This window comes from Sphaerodactylus townsendi, linkage group LG01 (assembly GCF_021028975.2).
Source record: "Sphaerodactylus townsendi isolate TG3544 linkage group LG01, MPM_Stown_v2.3, whole genome shotgun sequence".
NCBI classification, from domain to species: Eukaryota; Metazoa; Chordata; class Lepidosauria; order Squamata; family Sphaerodactylidae; genus Sphaerodactylus; species Sphaerodactylus townsendi.
In genome coordinates this window covers 86,087,073-86,106,635 of record NC_059425.1, presented here as the reverse complement: position 1 = coordinate 86,106,635, position 19,563 = coordinate 86,087,073, and the positions used below count along the sequence as shown (strand labels likewise).

The following is a 19,563-nucleotide window of genomic DNA, read 5'->3' as shown; positions in this document are numbered from 1 at the left end:
TTAAAATCTAAACCAGGCTCTGCATTCCTGTTAGAACAGAACCTTCTGTCACCAAGTATAGTAAATACTTCTTGCTGGTACAAGATCAGTGGTAAACCAAACATCATGGTACCAACTTAAGTTGTCCATATGTTGCTCCATTTTGGTACCTAGACTACAGCTATTTGGGGTGAAGTATGAGGTCTGGAAATGGAATTCCACTTCCCTCCAGGCAGCTAACTGTTCTTATTGTTGTTGTTTGATGTTGTTAAAGGCATATATGCAGCCTGAATGCAACAACTTCTCTGTGCTGTCAACCATGGAAGTTTAGCAGTCCAGTAGAAAGCCAGTCACTGTGATCGACATTTGATTATCACCGTGGCGACAGCAGAACAATTTTCTCATTTTGGAGAAGGAAGGTAAATTACAGAGGCTGAACTAATCTGGGTGTAAACAAACAAATCCACTTAAATTTTGCCATTGGAGAGATCCATCACGCCTTGTCCTGTTTCTCTTATTACCACTGACAGCAGATGCCTCACTAAAATAAGTTTACAGTTAAATCCCTCATTATCTGTACCTGCTTTCTGAGCTTGTTCTCCTATCCCTGTTAAGATTTTCAGCAAATGCAGCAATCCCCCTCTAGGGTCCTTTTGAGGTCTGCAAACTTTAATTAGTAAATTAATTTAGTAAACCTTGAGTTAATTGATCACTATGAGCCAATTTTAATCCAAGAAAGAAACTTTCATTGTGAGGCGGGGTATAAAGGCAAGTTTGTTTATTTTTGAGGCAATTATGTATGTGACTGTAATACACAATGAAAGAGGAAGTGTTATGAACAAGTTTCAACAGGACTTTAAAAAAATAAAATCAACAATACCTCCTCAATAAAAACACTCTAAAATATTTTAGGCTTTTGTATTGATACGCTAAAGTCTGTTTAATGGTTGAATTTTTTTGGTGTCACTTCAAAAACTTTAAAAAGCCAGAATATTTTCTTGCAAAATCATTAGCAAGTCTTAGCCAACTGAGCATGAACAAGCATTCTGGGTGTGGCAGGATAGCTACAATCAAAATGGTGATTTTAGGTACATCAGGTGAGACATTTTATACTGCCTCAGAAGATTTACCTTAAGGAACCCATCTGGAACTTTTTTGAACTTCTGACAGCCAATTGTTCAATCACTTTCAAAGAGACTTGTCTTTTACATGTTCAAATAACTTGGATTATCTGGAGACAATGAGGATCCCTTGGGTTTCCCTTCCAGAATCCTGGAAACACATTTTGTGTTGACTTTCACTTTAAAACTAGCTGTGTCACACAGAAGGCACAGTGTTCAATTAATCCACAGGTGACACCCGATGTCAGTGAAATTCACCCAAACTCCTTAAATCCACATGAAATAAATGACTTCTGTGCTGTGCATTAAGTTACATACAATGGATGTACATCTGGTGAAGGAAGTGTTGACTCATGAAAGTGTATAGCCTGGAAAATGTTGTAGGTCTGTCAGGTGCTACTGGACTCACATTTTTGTTCTGGAATAAACTGTAGCTTGTTACTTGGTTCCCATTGACCCTTGGCATGGTGGTTTCAACGGCTCCTCTAATGACCCTGTTCCACTCCACATTACTACAAAATGATGCACCGCTGCCACTGCTTGGCCCTAAATCCAATTCCCAGACCTGGACAGCAGCAACAGTTTGTAGTCTGACATTTGATTCATTTCCTCTGATAATTTTTCTGATCAATAGGTAATATCAACCTTTTGATCTATGCTTTCACCATCCAGTGTGGTGTAGTAGTTAAGAGCAGTTGGACTCTAATGTGGAGAGCCAGATTCCCACTTCTTCACATGAGCAGCAGAGTCTTACCTGGTGAACCATATTTGTTCCATCACTCCCACATTCCTGCTGGGTGACCTTGGGCTAGTCTCAGTTTTCTCAGAACTTTGTCAGCCTCACCTACCTCACAAGGTGTGGGGAGAGGAAGGGAAAGAAGTTTTAAAGCCCCTTTGAGTCTCCTTACAGGATCAGAACTGCCAGTGCAAGGGATCTTGTCAAGCACACTCTGTATCACTCCATAAAATTTAAACACAGTTTGGTTAAGGTCAAGCACCTTACAAGATATAACAAGCCTCCACTGACTGTATATTTCATCATTGAGAAACTGTGGTTTTCATTCTTTTCTAAACAGCAAGTAGCTTTCAGGTTTCAAGCTAATGCGTTAAGTATAACGCAAAATGAATGAGAATTAGATTGTTCAAGGGAACCCACTTCAGATATCACATAACAATCAAGCTTGCTGCTTCCCTCCCTTCCACCAAATCGATGAGGTAGTTCAGCAAGTATTCAGACTGCAAATGGGAAATAGTGTCATAGTCATGTACACTGAACTTTATATCTTCGTCTTGGAAGTAGCTTTCTTACGACAGAGGGTTTTCAACCTGTCCTTGCCTTCTGGAGAATGAGTGTGAAAGGATCCAAGCTATGGTTTGAGCTTGAGTTCAAGGTTTGACAATATTGTTTCAAACATGGACAAAATTAGTTGTAGTTAAGAACATTCAAATGGCATAACATGGAAAAATGGTTCCCCAAATTTCAGTTCAATATCTCAGTGTTATAGAGAGGTAACATCCCTTTTCAGATGTTTTGAGGTTGGAGAATAAAGGATTAATCTTCATTCCTGAGTACCACATGTTGATGTGAGAGTCTAAATTAATTGTCTATTAGTACAATTATGCAGACATGGGTAGGTTCCAGTTGGTAAATGATAGGAAACAAAGGTTTTTTTGTGGAGTTTTTTAATAGATTTTGTGGAGAATTTCTGTTATATGCACAGTTGTACATAAAAAGATCCTGCTCACATCTTGAAATCAATGCATGGAAAGCAGCAGCAAGGACATCAATATGATACAATTTCTTCCCTTCATGCACTATGGAAGACACTGCAATATTACCATGGACAAACCAGTGAAAAGCTGAATTGACTGGTTAACTGATTAATTCTCCTTGTGAATGGAGAAACTGAGAAGGTTAGAGAGGTACTGCAGTTCATTTACCTTTCAAAACCAAGTTAACAATAGAAATTGGCATCCTAATGAGCAGAAAAGAGACCAATATATAATTGTATGGAAAACTGAATCAGATCACAAGACAACTTGTAGTACCAATTTGACTAGTATATTGATCAATGGCTGGAGCCCACAAAGCCAAATCTCAGCCTTCAAGAAGCATTTCCCTTTATTTGCCAGCCCATGGGCAAAAATAGTGTAGAGGAAGAAGTGTTTGTATTTATACCCCCTTTCTCTCCTGTAAGGAGACTCGAATGGGCTTACAATCTCCTTTCCCTTCCCCACCCCACAACAAACACCCTGCGAGGTGGGTGGGGCATCTGTGACAGATTTGCTGAAAATATACTAAATGGGTGATCTTCCCTTCAAACTTGACATCCCAATGAGCAGAACAGCGGCTCTCCTGTAAGATTTGGTGCAGCATGGGGTCTGGACGCTCCATTAGCATTAAGCTAAAGATATATACTGATGATAGAGATTGTGAGATGAGACACATTACTTGTACTCAAAAGCATTCAAAAGGCAGAACAGGTTATCTGTCACCATGGTAGCACTTTTTGTAAGGAAGTCAACATGACTCTAGGTTTTAATCTCAGTCATTTAATATGTTGACATTCAGGAGACTCAATTCAATTTGGTAAATGCCTTCCTGTTAACTCCTTAGTCTGTGGACCGTGGGCAGGATAGATTAAATTTTGTTTGGCTCAGTATTTCATTTTCCAGGGGGAGAGAGCCCCTATGCATTAAATCTGACCTCCTGCACACACACGCGCATGCATGCCTGCAAAACAAACCAATAAAAAAACAGAACCCTGCATTATTTCATTTTGTTAGACGAGCTGGGTTTTATCTTCAGTGGGAAAAGTTCATTTGTTTGCAGTCCCAGGGGTAAGTGATGATGTGAGGGAGGAATGGGAGAATGAACAATCGTGTCCTCTGACTGGAGAAAAACAGGTCACAGCTTTTCCTGAATACACTCATAGGAGCCTTGACACAGTATAGGGCACAGATCCAAGCATCAGAACAACTCACTTGTCAGTTGATGGCACCAACCATCCCACCAGCAGGTGGAGCCAACTAATGACATGGCCCTGGCAATAATTTAAATACTAGGCAGGGGCGTTACAGTAAAGACTCTGGCTTCCAGGTCCTCCAGAAAGCACCCTCTTAACTGGACCAGGCAATGTCATTCACAGCACCCTCTTAACTGTGCAGCAGGCAATGTCATTCACAGAAGCTCTCTATTGCTGGTGTGGAGCTGAAAAGCGTATCATTCCCTTTCTCTCTTAGCCCCTCAGCCACAAATTTGGCCCCAGGTATGTCTGAGAGCCATTACTTTTATAATTATGCTTTTTGGTCACCAAATGAATTGAGGTTTTCCAGTTGTTTTCCCCTATCGGGATTGAGAAGCTCCCCCAATCGGACAGAGTATGCCCACATTGTCCTACTGCGGTGGAAACACTGGAGCGTATTGTATGTTACTGTCCAAAATATAATTCACAGAGGGAAGCTCTATTATCTTCAATTATGAGTAAAGCCTCTCCCAAAGTTTGCATGGTAAAACTATTTAATAGTAATGATCCTCTGATTTTAGGAAAAACAGCTCACTATTTGTTGCAGGTCATGTCGCTAAAAGTGAATTAACAGCATATGTTATTCCTTTTCTTCTTGTAATTTTATGTAGCACAAATATGTCTAATAAAGGTCTTTGTATTGTAACTTATCTTCCTTTTGGAGAAGCTGTGATACCTAGTCAACACATTTTAGTGGAAGAGGGAAAAATCACTTTGAAATGGATGCTTAGGTGTCCAATTATTTGTTTACTTTGAGAACTGAGAATGTATTTACCATATCTGCAGAGAATCCTCTTGCGCATTGTGATTTACTAGTGATATACTGAATTCTTTTTAACATGTATGGATGTTGACAAAGGATCTTTGTTATACTTTAGTAACATTCCCAAAGAGTTAATCTGGCCAGAGACTCAGAAGTAAATAATAAAATAAAGTTTTATTGAAAGAAATGCAAAAAAGGTTGCTTAAACCACAGAATTACAGCTTTGCACAACACAGATACATAAAAGTGAGAAAGCTAGCTAACTGCATACTTACTAACTCCTAGAATATTAGATGTTCAGCATTACAAGGCTTAATAGGCATGTACAAAGTTCCTTCAATAGCTACGAGGAAGGAGGAAAAAGGTAAATGGAAAGGGTTGACTACTGATAAATTACAAAGGATGTATAGGGAAGGCAGGCCATGATTTTGGTGACCTCTGTTAACCAATCCACAGGCAGTTCTGACAGAACAATCCAGAACAGGAACAAGGAGGAGCAAAAAAACCCTGTCCTTCAGAACACTCCACAGCTATGAGGAATCTTCCCAATTAGCACAGACCTGAGAACACAGTACAACTGTGAGCTTTTGATGGTACCTCTCAAGAAAATTACAAGATGTTAACCGTTTCTTCACAATATATGAGTCAGAAAGTTTCCTTTTTTTGTTTCCACGTCTCTCTATGTCAGAGCCGTAGCAAGGGGGAACTGCACCCAGGGCACACCACGCCCCTGCCCACCCTACCATACCCCCGGAACACTCCGAAATGCACCCACCACGCCTCTGGAATGCCCCCGCCACACCACCGCACCGGCACGCACCCAGTGCGTCATGCTCCCCCCCCTTCCCCTTGGTGCTACCCCACTGTGTATTTTCTTGGTGCTAGCCAAAAGACAGTGATGAGGGCTCGGCCGTAAGCAAGGTCTGGTGTGATTAACCAGTACACCTTAGCTGCTGCAAGAACTTTTACCCTTTTTTCAAAACTCAGCTGGGAGTCTTCTGTCTTCATGTCTTACAAAGTCAAAGCAAAATTGAAAAGAAGAAAATGCCATTAGAACAAATTTTCATTGTGTACCAGCTGTGTACCAGCTTCACTGTGTACCAGCTCCAGCAATGCTAGGCTGAGTGCTGAGAAGAGTGTATGAGGACTTGTCAGTTCTTTCTCATTTTCCAATCTGTCTACTTGGGTACCCCTAGACAGAACACAGAATGCAAAGCTCAGCAGGGGGTGGGGCCTTTTAATGCTCATAACTGAATTCCAGGAGGGTGGACTCAATTTGCAAGGTGGATTGGGTGTTGGTATTATTTTGGAGGTACGCTTTATGGGATTACACTCCAGTTTAATTCTCTTCTCTCCCAGAACTTTGCCCTCCCAACCCCCCAGCTCCCCCTCAAAATTTCCAGACTAGAGTTGGCATCCCTGTACTAGGTAATAGATATCTCACAGAAGCCTAACCGTAAAATGGCAGAGATTATAACAGTCTAAATCTTTGCAGTTAAATTGCTGGTGATTCTTATAACCATTATCAGATGTTATTCAAGACCCTATGTGGTACAAAGGTTATAGTGCTGGACTAAGACTTCAGGGTAGGGTTGGAATTTGAACTGATGCTCACTTTGTAACCCTGGCCCAGCCTAACTACTACACAGGGTGGTTGTGAAAGAAAAGGAGGGATGGGAAAACTGTGCGCACTGCCTTGAGCTCCTTGGAGAACAACCAGGATAATAATGGGATTGATCGACAGGTCAGCTAAAATAGCCATTCTTTTGTATTTGGCAAATATATATTAAAATATACATTAAATATATATTATATATAACATAAATATATAAAATATATATTAAAATCTATGTGCAAAATGGTGTGTTTTGTACTATATATTCTTTTCCCCCAACTCTCGCTGTCAACAGTACTTGCCCCCCGCCACCTCAAATTTAAATCACTTAGTGATGGCTGCAGATCCATCTTTTGGCATCCTTGGTCCTACCCTTCCGTAATCACAGCTCTTCTAATAAACAATTTATTTGAACTCCTGTTTAAATAGGTCCCTTGCTGTTCAGCCAGCTCTTGCCAATTCATGCAACTACTGTGAAAGCAAAGGACAGGTTGTTTCCAAGCCAGGGCTTCAAAATGACATTAGCGTCTCTCTGAAAACATTTAACAGTCATTTAAAAGCCAAAAGCATTTCCACTGGCACCCTGGAGACTTGGGTTTAATAACATTAATGGGATATAAATGTCATAAAAGTCAAATAAACGTTTAATTTGAATATAATGCTGATAACATTTCCAGAGATGTTTGATTCTCTCTAGTTAATGATTGCAAGTTGATTTTCACACTTGTTTTGAGTGCCCATTTAATGTTGAAATTAAAAGTTGTTTTCTAGGGCTCCTCTTGTCTGTGTGAGTATCAGCTGTGAAGCATTTTTGTCTAGTACTGTCCTTAAGTGAAAACACTACAGTATTGCATTATCTAAAGTTTTTACATAAAAAGCAACAGTGAAAATTGTTTACTTACAAAATGTATACTCCACCTGCCCTCATCAGGGTCAACAAGGTGTCTAACTTGCATTGTAAATGCACATCATAAAAACAATTGAATTGGGCTCAGAAGCAAACTGGAAAACAGTGTAGAAAACAGAAGATTGGAGTGATACAGACATTACAACTGTAGCATTTTGTATCAAATGAAGTTTCTGAACAGTTTTTAAGGACATCACAGTACTCTAATCTAGATGTAACCAGGGCATACACTTCAGTGACCAAACCATTTTGCCCTGGAAAAGCTTCAGCTAGCTAACTAGTCAAAGCTGATAAAAGGCACTCCTAGCTACAGCTGTCACCTGTTTATGCTTGGATCCAAAAACAGGCCAAAATTATGCTCCTGTTACTTAAATGGGAGTGCAATCTCACCCAGAATGGTTGTCTTAAGTCCTGGGTCAGTAGTACCCCTCTCTGTTTGGTTGGGATTAGTTTATTAGCCTGCATTCATTCCCAAACGGTTGTGCTGCACTCCAAAACCCTTCATGACCTTCCCAGAAATTTCATAGAGAAGAACATAGGAAACAAGATTAAGCTCCAAGAAATCTTGTAGAATATTACTTACTTCTAAATAGGCTTGTTTAGGATTGCTCCATGTGACCATTAAAGCTTCTTTAAAGGTCACCAATGTTTATATAAACAGTTTTGTTGAGATATTTTAATTCATACTCAATTACACAGTAACATGTTAAGTCAAGTAACCAATTACAATCATTTTTGTTGTTGGCCAAGTTGATTTCCTTCCATCAGTGAACTACTTCACATTTCCAAACAGCATGACAACAAAAAACAAAACAAGGAATATACTACTGGCCCTGATATAGCCAGGAACAGATTGTACTTTCCAGGTGATAAAGCAGGCAGGACATCTGTGATTATTTAATGTACCAAGGTGTATCTTTGAAGCTCTCCTTGCTGCAAAATTCCACATTACAGTTGGACACTATGTTCTGCTTTGCTGGCTTGCAGCAGAGGCAGGTATCTGGGCATTTTCAGAGCAGGGCTCGAGGAAGAACTTGCCGAGCACTTTCTCAAGTTCAGACTTTAGATGGCTGCCATTCTCCTCTGAGCAAACCTGTCAATCAAGAAGGCATGTTAAATCCTTTGAAATCTGGTCAGCACCGAGGTGTTCTACTACAGAAAGTTGCACAAATTCATGCTTTTCTAAAGGAGTCATGGTGGGGCTTGAATTTTTCTAAAGAACGAGTCATGGTGGCTTGAACATGAAAATAATTTCAGCCATATGTTAATGTGTTGAAATTATTACTTGCCAAGTATTAGGAGCTTAGAGCTGTTAATTAGGAAATGTATTTTATTTATGAGGACCATTTTAAATAAAACTCCAGGCCCTTAAGTTGTTTATTAATACAATTCTTATTTATAACTAGCCTTCTCGAGATGCTGCTCATAAATGCTGCTCATTCTAATATTGCTATATTCTGAATGCAATGGAAATACAATAATGTAAACACAATCTTTTCACAATCTTCCAAGTACCACTATTTTGACTAACATGAATGCTGAGTCTCTCTGTATATCAACACCCCCCACAATAATGGACTCCAAGCTGTTATGAACACTATCTCTAACACCACCATGACTGATCTCACAACTAAGCTCTGCCAGTTTGTCCTCATCCACAAGTATATCAGATTTGGTGATGATTTATTCCTTCAGATCAATGACACAGTTATGGGTACCTGCATGACATCACAATATGCCCCCATTTTTTATGGCTGACCTGGAGAAGCACATCTGATAAAGCAATACAGAATCATAATAAACACTTTAAAGCACATCCTATAAAATACATTTAAATTTAAAATATAAATGACATACAATTATCACAGGTCAACAGCCAGTAAATGCCTGAGTCCCTCCCTCTACCACACAAAATTATTTAGTTTGGGTGGGACCCCCACAGGTGGGATCAAGTGGGTCAGGAAAGGGGAAGGAAAAGAAAGAGAAAAGGCTGGATTTTTGTACTCCTGTAACATACATATATTTGCAATCTCCTTTTGAATTTGTACGGTGCTGACTACTGTATGTGTGCAGTGCACAACATAATTGGATCCTGCAGAAAAATGTGAAGCATGGGTGACTCTCCTGCTTTTTCACTGTTTGTTCAGTCCTCAAGGAGAAAGGACTGGTGTTAATGACAGTGAGAGTGATGCATGGACATTTATCAGTCGTAGTCCTTATGTTATGGGTGATTGCTTTTTTATTGGCAGAACTCAACCCCTGGCAGCCCTACCATGGCAGGCTTCCATTGTTTTTGACATTGCCTTTTTTCTGTGCTGTTATGAGTACAATTTACAACCACTTTTAGGGCATTGCCATTTTTAATTGGGTTTGGACAAGCTGCCTGTATGAGAGAACATCCAGAAAAGGTTAGGTATCTGACATTTTAAAAGGCAGTAAATAACAAAATTTGATAATGTCACAGTGCTGGCACAGTTGATAGAGGCAAATCCCCCCAAATGATGTAGCCCTCTAGAAATATTGGTAAAAGACTGTTTTCCAAATAATATTTTCATGGGAAAAACCTGTGGGGTTTACTGTTATGTGTTTAACTGATATAAATGTGAAGGTTTTTGTGAATAACACATTTAGATGTCCTACAGAACTAAAAAAAATAGTTTGGAGCAATGTTTTGGTGGGATGGTATATATCTACATTTTGCTTATAATTATCTCCCTGAGATTATCAGCCAAAAGCACTTTGATTTTCTCTGACTGCAGACCATCTTTACTCAGAGAAAATTACATATTCTGAATTTAGTGCTAAGTCCAAGAGCAAATTTGCACCTCAAAAACTGGTAACTAGATAGTCTAGTTGAAACTGACCAGTGTTCAGTCAACCTTGGAGCAATATTGGCTGAAGGACTATGTCCTGACCTATAACAAATGAGTTAACTGAGTTAATTAGCCAGAATATTGCATCTGCTTCAAATGTCAGGTTCCAGGTGAAACAGATAGCATGATAAACCTCCCCCTCCCTTTTCTTTTCTTTATTTTTTTGGTAAGCATATTTTATTGCTGGTAATTAAAAGAATGTTATCTGGGCTATCACTGCTGTAACAAATGCAACTTCCAAGAAAAGGATAATATTATGCACTTTGGGATGCTTTGTGGTTTCCAGGCTGTATGGCCGTGTTCTAGCAGCATTCTCTCCTGACGTTTCGACTGCATATGTGGCTGGCATCTTCAGAGGATCTGATAGGGTTAGGGTTAGGGTTCGATCCTCTGAAGATGCCAGCCAGATCCTCTGAAGATGCCAGCCACAGATGCAGGCAAAACGTCAGGAGAGAATGCTGACAGAACATGGCCATACAGCCCGGAAACCACACAACACCCCAGTGATTTCGGCTGTGAAAGCCTTCTACAATACATTATGCACTTTAATATGACTACAAATGACTTAACTCTCTGTTAACAGTTCAAATAGTTTTGAATGGAAAATGCTTTTCAACGGAGGCAAATGGTGTCTAAACGGAGGCAAATGGTGTCTTGCATGAGCAAGAAAATGTTTCAGCATGAAAACGTTCTCCACAAGGATGCACATCTGCCACATGATATCTGTCTGAAGATATCATCTGAAGATGATCCAGGGAAGATCAGTGTTGAGGAAGGCAATGGAAAACCACCTCTGCTTTTCTCTTTCCTTTAAAACCCCATAAAAATTGTGTCTTGGTGGCACTTTATTATTGTTTCAGCATTTCTATATTTTGTTTGGAGAAACTTTGAATTTTCATATGGCTGGATCCAGACTCTATGAATATACCAGGCTCCTTTGCAACTTCATGTTAACACAGCATTCACAAAAGGAATTGTTAGATGGAGATGCCTAATATATGTCTAAAAAGAAGACTGAGCAGGGACCAAATTAGGTCAAAGATTCATTCAGTCTTGAAAAAAATAAAAGTTGTCAAGCTGACAAATTGATACATTTACAGGGTCATCCTAAGCAAAGCTACACCCTTCTAAACTAATTGACTTTATTGGACTTAGAAGGATGTAACTCTGCTTATGATAGTCCTATTAAGTAACAAGTAAGTGTGATTCCTACCCAATCATAATGCTATAGTCATATGGAACTGTTAAATAGTTCATTCACATGTCAATATTGCAGAGTGCATACCAGTCATTACAGTGGCATAGGGTGGAAATGTTATCTGTCACTGTATTGTCGAAGGCTTTCACGGTCAGATTCAACTGGTTCTGGTGGGTTTTCTGGGCTGTGTGGCCATGGTCTGGTGGATCTTGTTACACACAGACTTCCCTCTGTGATACACCTCTGAAGATGCCAGCCACAGATGCAGGCAAAACGTTAGGAACAAGATCCACCAGACCATGGCCACACAGCCTGGAAAACCCACCAGAACCAGTTATCTGTCATTCCTTAACAATGAGTCAGAGTTAGCTCTGCTACCATTTTAAATGCACTTGATCTCTTTGTCCTACTTCTGATTTTTCAACTGTTTCCCAGCTTTTCCATTCAGCATGCTGCAGGCTTGGTAACTTGTTCTACCCCAGTAGTGGGTTTTTTGAAATTCCTTCCATAGTGGGTTTTCTTTGATTCTGCCTTTATCCTTTCAGCATTATTTCTCTTTGCACTAGTGCCAAAGGAAAAGGTAGATGGATAGCCTAATTTTGGGGTGGTGTTTGCATTTCTCACATACCTGAAATATACTACAGCAGAATATTTCTGTTGTAACAAGGGGCCTTTCCCCACTTCCCTTAAGCCCCGCGCTACTCGAGGAGAGTAGCGCGGGGTCCCTCGGCACTCCCCACTGAGAGGGGGGGCGACAGCGCAGCCGCCCCGAAGCTGCTGTCGCATCCCTCAGCGTCCAGCATCCCAGGCGCTCTTCTCAACGGCGCCTTTTGATGGCCCCGCGCAGAGCGCGGGGTCGTGGGGACAGCAGGGTGCGCGCCTGAGATGCTGCACGCTAAGAGCAGCGCACCGCATAGAGGGGAAGGACGAGAGTGGGGAAAGGCCCAGGGACTGTGTGTCACAGCAGGAAACTGTGCTCACATGTTGTCTCCAAAATGAGACCCTGGAGCAAGCCCCTCTGTGACACTGGGAGCAAGCTGAACCTCGGTTTGATCTGCTACACTCACAACAACACACCATAAAGCAAAGTAAAGCTTTATTGAAGAAATTAGAGGGAAAAATATTTAAAATGCAGTATATTTCTAGTCATAGGTTCAAGTTCACAGAAAACAACAAAGAAAACTTTCTAAATAAACGTACTGGATATTCTAAATATTCTAAATACACTTACTTCTTAGGGTCCCAAAATCTCCAAAAAAAATTTAACCCAGAGTTGGCAACCCTATTTGGAGTGGAGCCCGAGGTGGGTACAGTTTTGGAGTTCAGCAAGGTTGGGATGCCGCAGAATACACCTTTCTATCCAAATAGGGTTCCCCAGGTGGCAAAAATCATATATAAATACTTGTAAATATAAAAACAAACACACATACAAACAGAGAGGAGGGCCAAGAACAGTCAGTGGGGGGATTCCAAACAAAACAAAAAAGTTTTCACCCATTAATAGAACACTCGAACAGTGCAATTCAGAATAGAGTTACTGCAGCCTAAACCCATTGGGCTTAGGCCCCTTCCGCACACGCAAAATAATGCATTTTCAAACCACTTTCACAACTGTTTGCAAGTGGATTTTGCTATTCCGCACAGCTTCAAAGAGCACTGAAAGCAGTTTGAAAGTGCATTATTCTGCAAGTGCGGAATGAGCCTAAGGAGTAACTCTGTTCCGTGTTGCACTGTTAGTCATATGTTGTTTGAGTTGCTGTTGGACAACAGCCATGTTGTTAGCCGCCTCGAGCCCTCTGGGGAAGAGGCGGCCTAGAAATTTAAAATATAAATAAATAAATAAAGGACTGTAAAAGTAAATAGCAGTAATTTGAATTGGGTCTTAAAACAAATTGGGAACCAGTACAGATGGAAGAAGTTGGGAGTGATATGGTCTAAATGACCCAGTGTAGTCAATATTCTGGCTGCAGCATTTTGTACAAATGATATCTTCACTGGCAGCCCCATGTAATGCAATAGTCTAACCCAGATGTTTTTTCAATATGAGGCCCAGATCCAGAAGGACCCCCAATATGCAAATCTGCTTCTTTATGGGGAGTGTAACCCCCCCTAGATACGATTCCTGGATCAACTCCTCCCATAATTCCTCCATGTTGTTGCCGTTTAGTTTCAGTTTGTTAGTTCTCATCTATGTTAGTCCTCAGTAATGTCTCCAGGCACTAGTTTATGTTTTGTTCAACCTACCTGGGATCTGCTGGAAGTGTGACATAGAACTGAGAGTCATCTACATATTGGTGGCAATTCAGCCCAGATCTCTAGATGGCCTCTCCCAACAGCTTTACAGCTTTAAAAGGAAGAACCAACATTCTTAGTTGTGCCCAGAAACAAATGGTAGCCAGTGCAGATCTTTCACCACAGGGTTTGGATGATCCCTCTAATCAGCTCCCAATAATAGTCTGAGCACTGCATTTTTGACCGGTTGAAGCTGCTGTACAGTCCCACATAACGCAGACCATCAGAATATGGACAACAGGCATCACATCACATTTTTTTTTAAAAAGCTATCAGCTGAAACTAAGGTTGCCAACCGTGGGTTAAGACATTCCTGAATATTTGGGGGTGGACCCTGGAGAGGGAGGTGTCAAGGGAAACAGGGACTTTAGCAGGGGTATGTTGCCATGGAGTCCACACTCCAAAGCAGCCTTTTCTTCTAGAAGAAATGATTCTGTAGTCTGGAAATCAGTTGTCATTCCTGGAGATCTCCAAGCCCCATTTGGCAGTTGGCCACCCTAGCTGAAGCCAATAAAAGGCATTGTATTCCCCAGTGGAGACACTTGGCCTTACAAACAATGTTGATAAAATTCACAGCTTTGGGGGGAAATGTTTCATTTGCACTCTATTGATATTCAAGTATTAATCTAAAATTATCAAGCTATGAAATTAGTTTTCTAAATTAGATTCAGCTAGAAATCCAGCTACTCTAGCAGAAAAAAAATGCAGTCATGTTAATGACTGACTTAGGTGAGACAAAATTTCTTCCCAACATCAGTAGGAGAGTACCAGGTTTAAATCCAATGACAAATATGAAGGGTTCTGCATAAAATCTTCACCCCCAAAATATAATTTGTATGATCACATATAAAGCCTCAGATTTCAGGGACTCTGCCCTGCAAATGGATCTATGTTGTTTTCCGGTACGCAACCCACTTTGTGTGCTAACTGCTGCAACATGGGTTGCCCTTAGGACAAATGCACATGCAGACACTTGAGGGAAACTGATCCCAAAGCGCTCTTTGGACTACCCAAAGTAATGTATCTCCATACTCTGGAGACTGTCCCCTACAAGAAGACATGCACTAATGCCCAGTCCAGACACTATTTCTGGAACCAAGAGCTTGGGTTGTTTTCAAGAAGTTTGTATTGGGATGAACCGGAATTGCTGCTTGCTTTCTGAAACCCAAAATAAGGTTTTAATCACCACATATCATACTCACCCATGTTCAGGAGACTCTGCCCTCCTAGTGAATTTGGTATTTTGGACTGCCCTTATGTGCCATGGGACAATGAGACATCAGCCTGATATTCCAGGCTCGGAAGTGTCTCCAAGGGGGAAATTAGCTGAGGAAATTACAGCTGTAAAACAATGACAATGTAAATGAGGTGATCATTAAAGGTAGTAGTCAGAGGAAGAAGCATTAGCTAGTACAACACTGGGCAGGTAATCACATTAACACATCCAATGTCTTCACTGGGGTGTGTGGTCACAGGGCTGGTGATGGGAACTCTTTCCAGGCAAGGACTTTTTGTTCACTTAATCCTGTTCAGAAAGGTGTGAGAGAAGCATTGTGCAGGCTGGTTTGGAGAGAGACAAGTCCAGATATAATTATTTATCCTTGTAGGCACACTGAGCCAATGTATAGAATGGGCTCCCCCATTTTGGCACTGAACTGCTAGACACCCCAAGAATTGGCTGAGGTGGGTAGAGACACCACTGTCTTCCAAACAGGGTCCCTTTGGTCTACCACAGGTCGGTCTGGCAGCAACAGTCTCTAGAGACTATCCCCTACAAGAAGACATGCACTGGTGCCTGGTCCAAACCCTAGTGATGGCACCAGGGATGGTAAGAGGTGGGTTCACGGGTTCAACCCCCCCCCCCATTGCATGTATGGGTTACATTTAAGAAATTGGCTATCACATACTTCATAGTCCTTTGACCCTTCATAGTCCTTTGACCCTCATACCTGCACAACTATACTGTGCTGTATCAGCTTTGCTCATCAGTTTAGGGCCTTCTGCTGATAGCACTATATAAATGAGTAAGATCAGAGATGGTGTGTTCATGTTCATGCTCTGTTGTAGCCCCCATTTTGAAGAGGTCAGGAAGGCTCTCACACTTCTGTCATTCTGCAAAGATACAATTACAACTTCTGTGAATGGGATCACGAATCCCCACTGTCAAACGTCTTCCCGCGAGATCTCGCAATAGTGCTGAAGGGAGAGCAGATAAGGTCAATTCAGAGAATCTGGGTGGGCTTGCTACCGCACCCAGCTATCTCCTTTATCAGATGGCTGTTTCCTTCAGTTATGTCCCACGCCTCATCTCTGTAACAAAGGAGAGTTCAAATTGTCCAATGGTGGTCCCGGCATGTCTTCCAACAGCTGGGACCTCTGGGTGCTGCCAGCAGAGTTTAATTTGCAAATCCAAAGGGGGTCTTTGTCCTCACTAAGGAGTTGGCTGGGTGTTGGTCTAAGCTGCATTCCAGGGCTGACTTCCTTGCCCCTTAATATCAGCTTCTACAGGCTACTGCAGGGGTAGGGAACCTGCGGCTCTCCAGATGTTCAGGAACTACAATTCCCATCAGCCCCTACCAGCATGGCCAATTGGCCATGCTGACAGAGGCTGATGGGAATTGCAGTTCCTGAACATCTGGAGAGCCTCAGGTTCCCTACCCCTGGGCTACTGCTTTTACTAATGGTACAAATATCAAAATAACTTTTCTAAACTTGAACATTAGGGAAAACAATACAATACATGCACATAAGAATCTCCTAACTTAACAATAACAAAACCTTAGGCTAACTGGGGAACCTAGTCAAACTAAAATCCTAAACAGCAGGCAAATCATAAACTCAACTCTAAAGGGGCTTTCATTACATCTTACAAGGGCAGAGGCAAGAGGGAAGCCATATAACATTGGCACAATCACATGTTTACGTCCTTTGCAAGTCTTATGGAGGCTTCTGAATCCCACAGGCCTCTGCGACACGGAGCCAGTGCAGTTGAGTAACTTGTCTCAGGACTAGTTATTTTCCTGGGCGGTAACAACATCACAGGGGGTGGATTTTGACAGGAAAATACACAGATAAGTGACGGTAGATACACACACACCCCTTCCAGACTACAGAGCCCTTGAGAAAATGAAGATGGTTTATTTGGAACATCCTCCCTCATTAGCTCCCCTAACTCTGCCCTCCCCATTTACCAGCCCCAAATGTCCAGGAATTTCCTAGCCTGGAGTTGTGATGCTATCATGTTGTACTGATGTCAGTTCTACTTCCCAAGCAACTAGTGATCTGGGATGGGGCAACAATCATATAACATGTGCTGAAGTCATGACATAGGTAAATATTGTAATTTGAGTGTGTGTGTGTGTGTGTGTGTGTGTGTGTGTGTGTGTGTGTGTGTGTGTGTGTATGTTTGATTGGCATTTTCATACTGCACATAACAATAAATGCCTACTAATTTTTCTAGACTCTCTTTTTCATTGGGAGTAGAAAGAATTATAATGGTAAAACTCCCTTGGTTAACGGACCTCAGTGAGTTGTTTTTTATTTCTCTACTCAACCAAAGAAAATATTCATAGGCTCCCAATGACAAGGAATAATGTAAATTCATTCAATAATGTCTGGCCAGTTTCCATATTCTCCTAATGGATATGATGTACTTAGTAAAAACTATCTTTACTCTATCAAAATTTTTGACATCCTCATATCAATATATTGAACAGCCAAGATTTATGCACATTGTTAATTCTAGAGACCTATTCAGACAATTTTAATACAATAAATAAACCATTTTTTGCTACTCACATTTTGTGGTGATCCAAATGTCTTCCTTCAATATTTATGTATGTTCCTAACAACTTGAATATGCTTCTGACTCATGCCCCCAAGAAACACCCCTGTTGTCATTGTTAGTGAAAAAGAAAAAAACTTTTTTTTCTGCTGAAGAGAAAGATTTTCCATTTCTTTAAAAAATAACTGAGAATTGAATGTGCTGTAGTATTACTACATTCTGTCCAATAATGCTGTGGTCTTCTTTCCACATCCAATTTTTCTACCTCATTAAAAGTTCCATTTTTTTAAAAAGCTTTCTTCTTTGCTATCTTTACTGTAAGCTGTTCTGTTGGGACTGCAAATGCTTTTAAAGATCAGAAATTGTCTTTCATGCATATACACAGAGCTTACTATTGATTGGGTAATTATATTACAAGCCATTAGCTGCAGTGATGAGTGACATCTACTGAGAAAATTGATCTCTGGTGTAATCAGTTATAAAACTGTTCTTGTGACTTTGCACAGCCAATGTCACTGCCTGGCCATGCGCATTATTTACTCATCTTTCAACAGGAATATTTTAGTAATTTTTTTCATTTATAATTAGGGTAGGAATTTTGTCTGGAGCATCATTTAAAAATATTTTAGAAATACAGGCTGGATCCAGCATTTCCTGCTTGGGATTAGAAGGCACTTTTGCTCTCATACAGGGATATAAGGAGATCAAAGAATCTACACAATGGGGCCATGAGGGAAAGGGGAGCAATTTCTACAAACCTGTGTGAACTTTTACCCTTGCAAGAAAAAACTCCAAAGCTAAAAAGAAATGAATAATTAAGATATCAGGAGATCATGATTACAGTCACAACTACACTGCCCAAGCTTCCCCCCCCCCCGCCCTATAAGGATAAGTAGCAGCCAAAGGGGGTGAACAGGAGAATTGGGTAAAAACAAGGTTAGGAACAGAACAAGAGGAGAGAAAAATACAGGAAATGGAATTTCCTCTCTTCCATGAATCCCTGTGAGTCTCTCTCTTTATTATAGTAGATTCCAAGGGACTTCTCAGACATATTTTGGCCAGAAGACTTATTTACTCTGCTTTCATGTTATAGACATTTCATATTATATACGAAGGAAATATGAAGAACAAATACAAGGGAAAATGTTGCAGCTGCTGCATATTCTTTCATATATATATATATATGAAAAACCTTGCCTCTATTCTGGTTGTTAATTGTTGGACTGCCATCTGTCCAACAAGTTAATAGGTTACATTTCTGAAAGAGAACATCAGATTAGCATCTCCTGCCTGTGAGCCTCCTAGAGAATTAGAGGGGCTGCACAGATGCAGTTTGCTCTGATAGCCTCATTCTGGCAGCTTCATCATTCTGAATAATGTAGAAAAAAAGGTCTCATTTAATTTTCAGAGTAATTTCTAGTCTGAGCCTATTGGGACAGTATGGAAAACGAGCACAGATTTTTAAAAAACCCTCTTCCAATTAAAAGATTAGTAAAATGATATTTCTGTATTTTTTCACTTCTTTGCTGGGTGGAGGGGAAGGTAAAAGAATTTCAAATATTGTAATAAATTTGGGGAAGATTTCATGGCATAGCTTGATCTCACCAGATCTTGGAAGTTAAGCAGGGTCAGTAGTTGCCTGCAAAACCACCTAGGAAGACTCTGCAGAGGGAGGCAATGGCAAACCACTTCCCCTTCTCCGTTGCCTTGAAAGCCCTTTGTTGGGGTCTCCATAAGTTGGTTGCTACTTGATGGTGCTTATGTTCATAATGAATTCAGAGAGCAAGGAGATGACAACCTTTTTGGAGAAAAAAGGAGTTTTTAATTTAAATATGGGATATAATTAAAAATAATTTCCAAAATGATCTTTGTAATGGGTTCTTTGCAACTCACTTTAACTATCACTGGAAGAGCAGATGGAGTTCAAGATATGAGAAACTGACATGTACAGATCAGATGCCAGTGTATCTCTTCTTTTTCCATTTGATAAAATGATGTCTGTTTT

The 19,563-nt window shown here is 40.6% G+C and overlaps 1 long non-coding RNA gene across 1 annotated transcript; it reads right to left on the bottom strand.

Annotated features, from left to right (window-relative positions):
- Positions 1–8,248: 8,248 nt before the first annotated feature.
- LOC125427138 lies at positions 8,249–17,888 on the bottom strand. The gene is made up of 4 exons (XR_007243640.1): positions 17,573–17,888; positions 14,977–15,115; positions 12,714–12,883; positions 8,249–8,504 (listed from the first exon to the last, which is right to left on the bottom strand). It is a non-coding gene; the product is annotated as an uncharacterized LOC125427138 (long non-coding RNA).
- Between the last annotated feature and the right edge of the window lie 1,675 nt (positions 17,889–19,563).